We start from the raw sequence: 13215 nt of genomic DNA on the forward strand, positions 1-13215 counted from the left end.
AATCTGACACATAAAGCTATTCAGCTTTAGGTTAATATTCTAAACTGTGATCAGTGTAACATTTTCATTGAAAAATTGATAATTTCAGTTTTCAAAGTAACCTAGAGTGGTTGAGCACATATTCCATGGCTAGACAGAAAAAAAACCCTGCACTCTGGCTGGGGAGTGCCAGGAAATGCATGGAATTCTGCTGTCCAAATGTACACAGGATCATGGCCTTAGCCAATATTTTCTCACCTTCGAGGGCAGAAAATAATTTAGGTCAACTTAATAACATGTTTGGTATTTTGCTTCATTCATTGCTCGAAACTAGTAATTCAAGGGAGAGGTGAGTCATAAGCTGCCAGTACTAAGCCACCTCACCTATGTTATTTGGTGTTCTACCCTAGCTTTTGTCTTGTCTGATATCACAGAGGATAACGGACCAAACATAGCTCTTGAAGAACTACTTTATTTCCTGATCTTCCTGTCTTTGAAATTTGAAATATTGTTTGTTTTCATAAATTACCCACTCTTTAGGGGACAATTGTAAATGTTTAAGGGCATAATCCTATGAATATTTTAACAGAAAAAGCCATACAATTTCCAGCATTCCTCACCTAGCCATGCTAGGGAATACTGGGAACTTTAGGACTTCTTTCGCTGAAACATGCATTGGATTGCAAGATAAGGTCAATCCCGCAACTTCTACCTTAAGTACAATTAGAAGATGCATTCAGTCAGAAAAAAATGTGTCAATTATTTAAGCTACAAATGGTTGTTCAAGAATTTTGCCTTTGTTTTCCCTCTGTCCGTGAAAGGATGTTTTGTTTCTGCTCTGTATATTTTCAAAGACACACACAAGAGAAGCATTCACAAAAGTTTTATTCATACCAGTACTTGTTTAGCAATGTCCCCAGTTTCCATGTAGCTGATGAAGCTTGCAGCATTGTAACACTGACCTTGAGAAACTGAGGCCTATTTTCTTCTATCTGTTACAGCTTCTCCCACTTCCAGATGGTAAGACAACACATCTGATCAAATGTTAGCTGGCTTGCTAGATACTGCTGAAAAAGAAATCTACTTGTTCTTTGTTCTTATTATTGGAAGGCTTGACCCTATCCAAATTTGGCAGCTCTCAGTTGATTTACTAATCCACCATTTGTGGTGGAAATGGGGGTGCGGGAAAGATAAGTATTTGGTCCATACGCTTTTCAGAGCCTGCCATTATAGTATCCTTATGGGAGATGGCAGCTAAATAGCTAAGCCCTCTACAATTTACTCCACTTGTGCTGCTAATTCGGTATTGGTTTATGGATCTGCCAATTCCAGTTTATTGTATAAGGTGGAAAAATAACCTTTGTAGCCAAAGGTTAGAGTAGCTATTGTTTTTGATACTGGAGATTACTGCTAGCTTTGCCACAGTATGAATGGCCAATGTTGAAAATTTGGAGTTTATCCAGTAGAGTTGGAGGGAACTAGGGAAGGCAAAAGCAGTGTTAGGCCTATTCAAGAGTTGAAAATACAAGCAGGAAAAATGTGATTTGGAAAAAAAAAACAAAAGAACAGAAGTCTGCACACTTTAATTAGGCTACTTTGTAAATTAATCATTAGTTGCTTTATAATTTTAACTGTTGTTCATATTTCAGTTTCATCAGAAAACTGAGATCCAACCACTACATTATGAGCATTTCCTTTACTGCTTTTCTGCTACATAGCCTCTACATGGCAGTGTGGCATAATAGAAAAAAATGCAAATACACTGGAGGAAACTGTGCCTTTTTTTGCTTTTACTATTAAAAGTCACATTTTCCCTGCTTAAAACAAAAACAAAGACCCCCACCCCCCAAAATGCTGGTTAAAAACAGAAGTGAAACAGGAAGGTCAAAAGGTTGTCTGAACATGAATCAGGAATTACAAATCTATGAAAAATGCCTCCTGTATAAAAGTCACTATTTGTGAAGTTTTAAATGAAAAAATTAAGCTGGAGGATATACAACTTTGTTATTTGATGCTATGGTATTGTCCTCTTACAATGAAGAGAAGAGCTAATATTTAACAATGAGTGGAAGTTTTTGTTAAATCGTCAACTCAACTATCAAATGTCTGTCAACATTGACAAAGGGGCACCTGTACGGAGGCTTTGGTTATAGGCAGATTTATTCACTCAAATGTAATTTAAAAAAAAAACAGATTATCATCAAAAACATCTTTGCAAATATGGATTTTTCATTCCCTAGAAGAGAGCAAAACAAAAATAAACGAAGGCCACAATCTAACAGTTCAACATACTTAAAACTGTTGATTTCAATGGGCTAAGGCTTAAGGTGAGCATCTCAGGGACCAGTCTTCTGCAAGTTGGTGTACTTCAGACATTTTGAATTACAGTCCCCAGAATTCCTGACTATTGACTGTTTAGTTAGGAGCTGATGAAGTTGAAGCCCAGCACAACTGGAAGCCAACCAGCTGGGGAAGGCTGTTGTAGATATTTGCTCACGATTAAGCCTTGAACTTATTGTGTTGCCTTCTGAACAGAAATGGATAGAATTGTAGTATAAGTGCCATCAACTTTGTGTTGGATTGTAGGTTAGGGAAGGAATGTGTTGGGTTTAGTCTGTGTTGTATTTGCAGTTACATGTTGTCATGTCATCTTTGACTACTGATGACTGCATGAATGAATGTCTTTCATAATGTTCTGTCTGACGGCACTGCTCAGCTCTTGCAAACTCAAGGCTGTGCCTTCCTTTACAGATTTGATCTATCTCATATATGGCCTTCCCCTTCTTCTACTATCTTCGCCTTTCCCTAGCATGATTATCTTCTCCAGGGAATCTTGCCTTCTCATGATATGCTCAGCCTCAGTTCTATCACTTTGGCTTCCAAGGAAACGTTCTGGCTTGTCTTGATGCAGGACCCATATACTCATCTTTCTCTCAGACCAGAGTATTTGCAGAACTCTCCTTCACCATCATGTTTCGAATGTATCAATTTTCTTCCTGTCAGCTTTCTTCACTTTCTATGTATTCCATCTGCACATAGTGATCTAGCCAATTATGTTGATAATCTTGGCCTTACAAAGTAGTCTACAGTGAAATGTCCTTAGACTTGATTATCTTCTCTTGTTCCTTCATTCCTACTCTTCCAAGTCTAAGTCTGCTTTGAATGTCTTGGGTGCAGTCTCCCCTGGAATTGATGATTGAGCCAAGGTATATCAAAGATTTCACAATTTCAGTTCCTTCATTGTGGGCATTAAAAATGTGTAAATCTTGTAGTAATGATTTGTGTTTTCTTAATCCAGCTTTTGCGCTTTCATTTCACTTTCATTAGGAGTGATTTCAATTTATTGTTGATTTCTGGCAGTAATATGGCATCATCTGCATATCTTAAATTACTGGTGCATTGTTCACCAATTTTTACTCTACCTTTCTCTGATTCTAAGCCAGATTTCCTTATGATATTTTCTGCATAGAGATTGAACAGATAGGGAGCTTAAAATAACCCTTGTCTGATACCTCTGCCTCTGAGAAGTCATTTTGTTTCTCCATGTTCTGTGCAAACAGTAGTTTTTCCCCCCACAATACAGGATCTGGGCAATCAAAGGCTGAGGCACACCAATTTCTTTCAAATCCACCTGGGGCTTCTAATGATCTACACAAAGGTTTTCTGTAGTCTATAAAGCATAGACAGATCTTCTGAAATTCTTTCATGTGCGAAGATATTGAATGAACAGTGAACATTAGGCATTTCTTGCTCTGTATAGGGTAAAATTCTTCGTTGCAACACGATGAGCATCACTTTGCTTGCATGGGAAGTTTGTGCACTGGTCCTGTAGCTGCTCCATGCCTTAGCATCTGCTTTCTTGGGGATCAGACTGTTTATTGAAGGTGTCCTGTCTGTGGGCCATTGTTTTGTTCTCAGTCTTTACAACTTGAAATAGATCTAATGGTATCCTATCTATTCTAGGTACTTTATTCCTTCCAAGTGTTTTCAGAACAGCTTTCACTTCACTTTCTCATGTTGTAGACTCTTCCTTAAAGGATTTACAGTGCAGCATGATAAAAACTGACAAAACATCTTTTACACATGTTGCCTCACTTACTAATCTTGAAGTGAAAAATGATCCAGAACTTGTAGTTGTTTAACCAACAAATGGGGTCGCCCCTTTGCACAGTGATTGGGGGAAGTGCAAGTTAGAATCTGTGTGACTTTTATGTCAGAAAAGCATTTAGGGAGTTGACTGCTGTGCTGCTAGGAAAACTTTGGCCTCACATTGTGTTTCTACCCAGTTGCTCATCTTTGCACAATGGCTTTATTATGTATATGTTATATTTTGGAGATATTAACTCTAGGAGAATTGTCTATCTGCTGGATTGATACAAAGTTTTACTTGCATAATAGGTAAATAGGAGACCACTCTTCAAAACCTAACCTTGTGCCAGTCAGGGCAGGCACAACATCCTCTTTAAAAAATTAAGAAATTAAAGTTATTTAATAGTAAAAGCAAACAGTTCTGCTAACTTGGGAATCATCTGGTTTAAAATTATATCTGCTGTTCAACAGAAGCCTGTGCTCTTAATAAGCATATTGAATTAAACTCTGTTTTTCCCTTAACAAGAAATAACATTCCTTATACAACAACTGGGGACACATACCTGAACAGAACCCTGATTTCTCTGTTTATTCCTCTTCTACAAAATGGAAAGATTGAAGAAAAGACTATCTGGGCCCCAAATTTCTTGATTTTCTTCCCTAAAACTTTAAAGTCTGATGATATTTGTTCAGAGTTCCTCTTCACAGTGTTGTTTCTTCCCACATGTATGAAAAGGAAGGGATGTGTGTCAGGAGGCTGTATGATCTGTGGTAATCTATTAGTTATAACATTAAACTGTACTCCAGGGAGACAGCATACCTGGTGATTCCAGGGGTCAGCCCGACATTCATATTTGTCCATCCTGCACAACAGTGAGTCTCCCACCCCTAACACTCGTCTCTCCTTTTTTTTGCAAGCTATGGTATCATTGCTGCTTCTTGCTTGACCTTTTGCCTCTTGCTCAGTTTTGTTCTGCATGTCTTGTAGTTCTTCCACAGCAGGCTACTCACCAGCCTTGTCCTCGAGTAACTGAAAGAGTTTAGAGAGCTCCACCGATTCCACTGTTGTAGCTTGTCTTCTAGTCCTTCTGCATTTATCTGACACTATTTTCCAGGGAGTTTTCTCCTTGTTTTCCCTTCCCTTAGTCTCCTTTGCCTCAGTCTCAGCTTGCTGTTTTACTTCTAAGAACGCTTCATTTTTTTTTGTCACCTTGAGAGTGAGCATCCACTACTGTAGGGTTTTCATTTTTTCTTCTAATAATGCTACTAGCACTATTTTTGTTTGTTGTCATTGTTATCGTTATCGTTGTTATGGGCTCTGCTTTTTTGGTTTGCTCTCTGTAAGCCGCCCAGAGACTTTTTTAGTGATTGGGACAGCATTAAAAAACCTGAAATAAATAATATAAATACTAGCTTGCATTTGTTGCAATTGTAGGCCATATTGATCATAGGCAGATAAACATACATTGCACAGGCGTTTCAGTTCACCTCCACTAGGGGGCCCTCTTGGGTCTTTTTTTCTGAGTGATTGCCTCTACTGCTTTTACCGTCATGGATGTTAATGTTTTGAAGGTCAGAGGGGAGTACTTTACTTTGGAGCGGTGCAGGTTTTGTTCGGCAGCTTGCCACTGAAAGGAAGCTGGGCAGCTCCGCTCCCTTTCCCCATGCCCTTCTCACCTGGCTTTGCCGATTCTATCCAGCTGACACTGCTCTTTTTATTATTTATTTATTCATTTAAAACATTTCTATGCTGTCCAGTTGTGCCACAGCACCTCTGGGCTGCTCACAGTCACAAGATGAAACAAATAAAAACCAACTGCAATGTATTAAAATACAATATAAATAAAATACAGACAAAATGCAAAACAAAGGTCAAGTGGCATTAACTATTAAGATATTTCTTAAAAAGGAAGATCTTTGCCTGGCGCTGAAAAGAATGTAAAGAAGGCGCCAGGTGAGTCTCCTTGGGGAGAGCATTCCAGATATGAGGAGCTGCTGCAGAAAAGGCCCTCTTCCTAGCAGCCACCCCTCTCACCTCCCCAAGGGATGGCTCATGCAGGAGGGGCCGGGGAGGCACACATGGGTGCAGGCGCTCCTTACGATAACCGGGGCCTAAGCCATTTAGGGCTTTATCTGTCAACAAGAACACCTTGAATTGGGCCCGGGCCACACTTGGTAACCAATGCAGTTCTTTCAGTATAGGTATTATGTGGGCCACTGTAGGGACTCCCATCACCAACTGAGTGGTCTGTTCTGTACCAAGTGCAATTGCCGGACTGTCTTCAAGGGCAGCCCCATGTAGAGCGCATTGCAGTAATCTATTTTGGATGTTACCAGTGCGTGGGTGACTGTTTTCAGGCTCTGTCTGTCCAGGTAGGGACAAAGTTGGTATATCCTCCATAGCAGGAGGAAAGCACCCCTGGACACTACCTGATATTCCAGGGACAAAATCGGACCCAGGAGCACCCGCAGACTGCAGACCCTGTCCCTTAGGGGGAGTGCAACCCTTTCACAGACAGGGTAATGCCTCTCCAACCTGTCAGATGCGGCTGTATGACTGTGTACACTAGTTGCTGAGCTGCTCAGGTAGGCACAATTCTTCTACCCATCCTGCTTGAGGGAACCTGCAAGCCGCTGGCTGGCCACAGTGGCAACAGAAGGGTGAACTAGATGGATCATTGGTCTGATCCAGCATGGATTTTCTTCTTTTCTTAGTGGCAACCTAACTGGTCAGCCTGTTTGTGCCCAAACGATGTGCCTTGAGGGCAACAGTGGGTATCTGTGAGGGAGCCAGAGGCTGCACATGTGTAGACATGCACACAGTGATGCTCACATATGCATTCTTCTCACCTCCCAAGACACACACTCCCACACCAGCAGCAAAGATTTCTCTCCCTAGCACTAGCAAAGGAAACAGTTTGTTTATCTCCAGTCTCTCATAAGAACTCTCAGATCGTTTTGGCCCCTCCAATAGTGCTGGAAAGGAGCACCCCAAGCTTTCATTTGCTAGTAAGATCTAGAGAAACACTGAGTGAGGTCCTCCCATTTCTGCAGGCCACAGTAGAAGCAACCAGGCATTGCATGTAACCTGTGGGATATGCATCCCTGGTTTATTGCTTTCCAGTCTCTATGAAGGAAGGTTGTTTGGAGGTGTGCCTAGTTGGCATGACATGACAGCCCCACAGGGCTCTTGCTGTTGCATTGTGGAAGGTCTCCCAGGCACCATTTTTGCATGGAGCCTGTGGTCTCCCAACCACACATCAAGAGTTAGATAACCCTCAGATAATCTATGGCTTGCTCTGTTATTTGAAGGTTGTTTAACCCTCAAACAACACCTGCTGTCCGGATTCAGAAGACCCAACAACCTTAACCCTAACCCAGTGAGCTTAATGGCAGAGTGGGGCCTAGAACCCAGATCTTCCAGGTCTGCAGTCCAATGTTCTCTCTGCTGCACTACACTGGTTTTCATTATACATGATAGTATAGCAGTTATTATACCAATCAATATATTAAATATATGTTATATAATTAATAGTAAATGTAAACAGTATATTATACAGCTTAATGGTATAATGTTAAAAAAACATTTTAAATATGTATTAATTGAGCAGAAGGAAAAGCAGCACGATCTAATGTCTCGCCCGTCACCAAGCTTTGTTTGATTTTTGTAATCAGACAGAATTACGCATCAATGTGGAGATTTGACCTCCGTAGCACAGGTGCACCCACAGTTAAATCAACAGTAGACAACGTGCCAAAGAGTGCATTTTAACCTGGAATGACTCGTGAAGTTTAGAGGCAATTTTCACTGAAATTCAAAAGCAAATCTTAGAATGAGATTTGAAAAATATTGTAATTGCTTTTTCATTTCTGAATAAAACTTCATGCTCACCATGGAACACGAGGGTGAGTAGCTGGTTCCCCTCCAGACGATGATGCACTGCTGGCCCTCTTCCAAGTGCCACTTCTGATGGAGGTTCGGGGGGCAGTACCAAAGGGAGGGCTGTGCGTCCTAGGGCAGACAGGCACCCCGACTGCCCTGGGGCACAAGGTCTGTTGCAGCAGTGCCTACTGCTACCAGCTGCCACCACTGGCAGTAAAACAAGCTCATTCTTCTCCGTTCCCAGGTGTCCTCTGTCCCTTGGAAGCAAATGGCCAAGGATCCCCCTGGGGTCCTATCCATCAGGCTTCTTCGCAGCCCACCTGTCTCCTAATGGAAGCACAGCGAGATCGGCATGTACTCCGCGTGTTGTTTGCAACCTGAGTGCTGAATAGTGTGACGTGACCCAAAACTGTGGCACACCCCTTGTGTGCCTCCTTTCCCCCCAAGAGATGCATTCTGGGTTTTAGTTAAAGCAGTAAAGCAGAGTAACAGATTTATTAAGGATTCAGGAAAAGTACAAATGGGGAAAGGGTTGGTTAGATTCTGAGTACACAGTAATAAGAGGTTTAAAGAGGCAATCAGGCTCAGTGCACAAGCAATAAGCAGTTCAAAGCCGTGAAATGGCAGCAAGAAACAAACCAAAGGGAAAGATACTGCCTAGCTCTAGCTAGAACATCCCTGTGCTAAGTAGCCTAACTGGTTCCTTGAAAGCCTATTATGCATATGTATATCCATCACAAAGTTTTCCAGGCGTTTTTAACCCTTTAGTTGGGGAAAACCATATGAGGATGCCTGTACCAGGGAAATCTTTCCCCATGCCTGGATCACACTCCTGCACTTCCTTGGAGATCCCCAACTCCATTTCCCATACAGAGTACCCCTCATGATCCCACCCTCTTTGCCTGGGTGGACATTTCAAAATAACTTTTTGGGTTTTTATCTGTTCACTATCTGGCAAGGTCTCATCCCCAGCTTTGAGATGGATGCTGGAAGATTCCTTTTGTTTAGGCACCTGGACTGGCTAAACAGACTTCTAAATAGACTGGCTAAGCAATAGCACTTGGACTACAGTTGACCTCAGCCAGGTCATCAGCATTGCAATGCCAGGATCAGGTCCCTTGCCCTTTCTCTTAAGCAGAGACCTGCAGCTGCTTGCAAAAGAAAGGTTTCTGTCTCTTGGATCTGGGTCAGATGCAGTTAGTGTGGCCTGCTAAATGGGCCATTCCAGGCCTAACATAAGAAGGGCTTTCTCAGTGGTGGCCCCCTGATTATGGAATGATCACCTGCTGTGGTCCGCCCCCTGTGGCACCAATTGTATCATCCGTTCTGCACCTGATTAAGACTGTCCTTTTCTTTGAGACATTCAGTGCCATTTAATGTCATTTTGGGGGTATTTTATTTTATTGAAAAATTGTTTTATTAGGTACCTTTTTTTTTGCTTAAGTGATTTTGTTTTAAATTTTAAATTTTGGGAATATGCTATTTTACTGTATTACTTTTTCTGTTTTTTTAATGAATTGTCATGAACCATGCAAAGGGCTTCAGTCATTGGGAGGTATGGCAATTAAACCATCATCACCCATACTCACCATTGTGCATGCTGGCCAGGGCTGATGAGACTTACAGTATTATTATCTCTGGAGGACTGCCAGCTGCCCACCTCAATGCAAAGCAACCTCTGAAACGTGATACACATTTTCAGGTGTAGTTAGGTGGGCAACCTCCCTCAGATTCCGATGCCGTGGTTCCAAAAAGCCATAACTGGGGAATGTTACCAACAATTCACCAAAGAATCAGTTTTCAAAATGGGATGTGCAAACATATGCGCAGAGGTACATGCAAAGCCTGGCAGCGCTGCGGTACACACGTCTGCTAGGAAGTTTGTTTCATGGAGTTCAGTGGGACCTATTCCCACGTAACTCTGTATAAGGACCAGAGAAGCAGCACAGCGTGGGTGCCATGATCAGTGGCAGCTGCTCAGAATGCTTCTGCCTCAGCAGCAGGCTTCATGGTGGTGGTTTCCTGGTATTTTTGAGTATGACTCCCACCAGCCCCAGCCAGCATGGCCGATGGTTGGGCACAAGAGGAGTTGTCAAGCAAAACCTCTGAAGACCACCAGGTTGGAGAAGGTTACTGATAGCATATGGTCCTGGGACTTCAGCATCCACACTTCTTATTTCGCACACAGGATCCAAAGTCCTACTGACTGGCCTACACAGTCAGGATCAAACACACTGGAGAGGTTGGTTCCTCTTCCTATATATCCCACTGTAATATAAAGATCAACTGAGAGCTTAGTTCTCACAATGGTAACTCTGTGCCTGGCCTGTACCATCTCTGACTACGGGGGGGGGGGGGGGTCACATGCCTTGAATGCTCTCCCACATGAATGCATGCTTTGCATATAGGAAATCAGCATATCAGGAGAAAGGGGACTGCCTTCTTCTTTTTCCTGATATGCTCATTTCCCACTTACCCTCATGAGAAAGAATTCTATCATGCAAGCCCACCACCTTAAATGGTGCATTACAAATCCAGATTGACCACCTCTGTCAGGGAGAGCTAAGCATTGCCAGTGTTTACATTATTACATGTGCCCCTCTTGCAGTGGCTGAGTTTCTTTTCTTTGCACATGCACCAAAGCTCAACACCGGGTGTGTCTGGTAATCAAGAGTACAACTACCTCTGAATGGAGGTCGCACACAGTAGTAATGGTCAGGACTGCTACTGGGACTCTTCCCCAATACACTTGTCTAAACCGCTCTTTCCTAACCTGATGCCCTCCGGATGTGGTTAACTACAACGTCCATATTGGGGAAGTCTGGTCTAAACCAGCACAAAAACTGCTCTCTGTGAAACTTGCATAGCTGGGATCCAAAAGAAAAAAAAAAAAGGTCTGCTTGTTGTTTATTTCAAGACGTTCAAGAGGCATTTGTGGTGCCAGAAGGACAAGCTGCTGCTAAAGTGGTTACTGCTTGCCGATTGGGAAACAGAGACATCAAAGTTCCAGATGAACACATAGTTCTCTAGTACATAACAGACACCGCTTTGGATCTGGGCCCATAAATTAAAAGACAGCAATAATGCTGGGTGACTGAAACAGATTCTAAGTGAACGAATAAATGAATTCTACTTTTTGGCCCCTGAAAGCCCACAGAAAGAGTTTTCTGCAACTCTGTTTGGCTACTAGTTCAATCTTTGAATCTTGCATTTGAAGAGAATTATGCCTAACATTATTTTGCTTTGTGATAGAAAACTACAGCTGTAATTCTATGTTGATGCCTTGAAAAAGCCCAATGTGACCTGTTCCACTTTAAAGAAGGTGGACCTATAGAATTGCTGCTTTCATGGTGTTGCTGTAACCTGTGAATTTCACCTTCCTTGGAAACCAGCTACACAGAGTAATGTGGCATTTCCTTTTGAGTAACACAGTTTAGGCAGCTTCTAAGGTCTCCCACTGTGTAGGTGATGCTATTGATGTATTTATTATCTTTATATTCTACCTGTTTCCTGCAGTGGACCCAACATGGCCTACATTTAATCTTTGCAACAAGCCTGTGAGATAGGTTGGAATTCAAGTCTGTGACTGGCCCAAAGTTACCTGGTGAGCTTCATTACCATGACTGAAACCTGAATCTCTCAGGTCAGCACTTATATTGGCCTAACTGAATTGTGTTAAGCACAATTACCACGGTCTTGTTGTAGAAGTGACTGAGGCATTTTGGTGACCTTATTCGCAGTGAAGAGGCATCTCACATATTACCAAGACATGTGAGCTTAAACACTGTGGCAAGAAAGACATCATCACCTGCATTCACACAAGGCCCTACCTGTTTGACAGATGCAACATTGCTAAACTTGGATGTTTCCACATGAAACAAACAGTTGTGAAAATTGGATCTAAGCCTGCTTTATGCTCCCAGAGGCAGGAAAAAAAATAGTGGAGAGAGTGCCTTAGGACTGTAATTGGGGTGCCTCCTAATTAGCATTAAAAGGGACATGCAGTATACTAGAAAGAAACTCACTATCACTAGTATATTTAATGACATACAGATTAGAACAGGCTTGACTCAGGATATCTTATATCTGTGAGCAGCAAAAAATTGTTCTGGGGGGAGAGTTAATTAAGAAAAGACAATGTCAAAGAAAAAGAAGGATAAGAGGCCAGATAGACAATGTAAATGATTACCATAAACTATTTTCCTTTATTGCTCTTATTCTCATAATGTCTTTTGGAATGTTACTGAGAATGTTGACAGAGAGCTGAGGAGAAACCAGTCAGACTACCTATACCGGTTTTGTTCAGAGCTGTTCCTCAAGGTGCTCCAGTTTCTGAAGATTTTTCCGCTGTAGATAAGGGAGGAAATGTATAACTCTTCCAGCTCAATTTACATTTTGCTTCTGTGAAAAATTATGGGATTCCTTGGTATAACAATCTCTACAGTATCCCTGCCCAGCCCTTCTGTCTGGGGATTATGGGAGTTGGCTGCCAGTCAGTGTCAGCAATACTGGGCTAGCTGGACCAATGGTCTGAGTTGAAGTCAGGCAGCTTCCTCACTTCCTGTCTCCCGGAACTGAACAGAGCAGTTTAAGGTTCCGCCAGCCCCTGCCAGACACTGCACTGTGTTTTTCTCAATCCGGTGCCCTCCCGAAGTTTAGGACCTCAGCTTACATCAGCCCAGCCAGCATGATGACTGGTCAGGAATGCAGGAAGTTGTAGTCCAAAACATCAGGAGGGCACCAAATTGGGGAAGGGTTCATTAATGCTTGGTGCAACTTCTTTCATCGGGGAGGGCCGGAAGTTGGGGACATTACCTCTTTCCACAGTTTTCAGAATTCTGATGGTCATTGTATTCAGGCTCAAGAACTGGACTGAAGATTTAAAATATGCAGAAGAAACAAACCAGTCTAGCAGGTTATGGCAACACAAATCAAGGACACATGGCATGAAATTTGAAGTGGGAGCTATGACCACCCTGCCCCCTCTTCTTGCCATGTACATTTCCTTCCCCATGACATAAGTAAAACCCTGAGCAATCCAGTTTAGGAGCCAATCTTCCTGGCTGAAAGGGGGGAGAACACATATAACAACCATCATGATCTCATGTAATAACTGTATCTGACTCAGAATTAACATTGTGATATAGAATAGGGTTGCCTTATTCAGCCACAGAGAATCTGCATTGAATTGAAAAGATTAGCCTCTTTTCCCAAGCCAACTATTCTTGGGCCACAATTGTATTCATGTATAGATAGAAAAAAAT

Source organism: Varanus komodoensis, unplaced genomic scaffold, assembly GCF_004798865.1.
Source record: "Varanus komodoensis strain SLA01 unplaced genomic scaffold, ASM479886v1 scaffold5, whole genome shotgun sequence".
NCBI classification, from domain to species: Eukaryota; Metazoa; Chordata; class Lepidosauria; order Squamata; family Varanidae; genus Varanus; species Varanus komodoensis.